Source organism: Phoca vitulina, unplaced genomic scaffold, assembly GCF_004348235.1.
Source record: "Phoca vitulina isolate PV1807 unplaced genomic scaffold, GSC_HSeal_1.0 scaffold11, whole genome shotgun sequence".
NCBI classification, from domain to species: Eukaryota; Metazoa; Chordata; class Mammalia; order Carnivora; family Phocidae; genus Phoca; species Phoca vitulina.
Window position 1 is genome coordinate 27,811,033 of NW_022589714.1, and position 1,522 is coordinate 27,812,554.

The window sequence follows — 1,522 nt, forward strand, 5'->3', positions numbered from 1 at the left end:
CCATTCCACCAATTTACATTCCTACCAACAGTGCACTGGGGCTCCCTTTTCTCCACACCCGATTTCTCTGACAACAAATTTTATTTAAATAAGGGTCTGTAGACATTATGTAACATTAAAACTGAAAGAAAAAATAAACCGAAAACCAGTCTGTTACATGCCATTGGGCCGCTGTTGCTAGAAAGTTGCAAGCTCCGCAGCCAGCTACGTGGCTGATCCATCAGTTTGAAGTTTGTTCCCATCAAAAGTTTCACTCTGATAGAAGGTTGGCCTCACATTCTGGGGTTCGGACCCCGATTAGCCAGGGAAATGTCTAGTCAGAAATACTGTGATGGCAAGCCCGATGTCCCATCACATGTCACTAGAGGGAAGGTGGCTGCTCTGAGCTCTGCCCCCCGTCAGGCTGGAGACCCCAGGGCTCTCTCTTGGACTCCCTCCCCAGGGCTCTCCCAACGACTCCCTCTAGCAGCACAGCTGCTGGTGCTGTCTGACCCCATCCTGTCCTCTCAGCTTCCCCGCGGGCTCTTCAGGTGGTGACATTCTCTTAGGGCAGGGGACTATGAAGAGGGAGAGCCGAGGAGCTCCTGGCCAGACACAGCTGGCCGTGATCTTGGGGCTCTGGGCTGGACCAAAACATCTCGTTACTGCTTGGTTTCAGGCCGGACACTGCCCGGCACCTACTGCTTGACCTCTGTTTAAATGAGGGACTTCAAGACTAGACAGCATGACTCTTTTCAGTTTATTGCATGAAGGAGTGACACTCGTCCAAGTGAAAAGCAGACCCGAAATGGTTCCATTATATAAGCTGTGAGGTTTTTAAATTTGTGACAAAGGACAGAAGGGAATTCTACTCATGGGAAGGAAATCCTCACTTAAGCTTCAGTGAGCCCAAAGCACTTAAAGCCCATGAACCTCCAGCTGGTCGTCCTTAGCCAGTCCGGTCTCTTCGAGAGAGGAACTGGCATCTATTCTTGTGCTGGTTGCCCTGTGCCTGAATTACTTCTCCATCGTCTGGAAGCTCAATGACAGCACCATGGCAGGCAAATTTCTTCTTAAAAGCCTTCACTAGTTTCTTTTTATCGTAATCATCAAGTTTTTAGACAGTAGTAAGGCTCTTCCTGCCATTTCTCTGTTGAATTCTTATATGGATATAATCCTCAGTGCCAGCAGGAAGCAGATCATCACCCTTACTTGCATCCACAAAAGGATCGAGAAAGTGGAGTTTCTGGGTAGCAGACATACTATAGGATTCCTTTTCCTCAGTGGAAATGGAGGAAAATGGTGGGAGAAGGAGGGCCTGGGGATGGAGCTTCAGGCAGTTGGGGGTGGGGCGGGGTCGTCCAGGGGGAAGCTGCTGAGTCCTCTGCAAGCTGCGGCTCCGTGACTCGGTCTTTGACCATTTTTAATCAGTTTTGGTTTTGTTTTTGTTTCATTGTTTTTTGTTTTTTGCTTTTGAGTTGGTTGAGTTCCTTACATATTTTGGAAATTAACCCTTTATAAGATATATGATTGACAAATATTT

At 47.7% G+C, this 1,522-nt stretch overlaps 1 pseudogene; it reads right to left on the reverse strand.

Moving 5' to 3' along the window:
- Positions 1-897: 897 nt before the first annotated feature.
- LOC116635775 lies at positions 898-1,240 on the reverse strand (annotated as a pseudogene).
- Between the last annotated feature and the right edge of the window lie 282 nt (positions 1,241-1,522).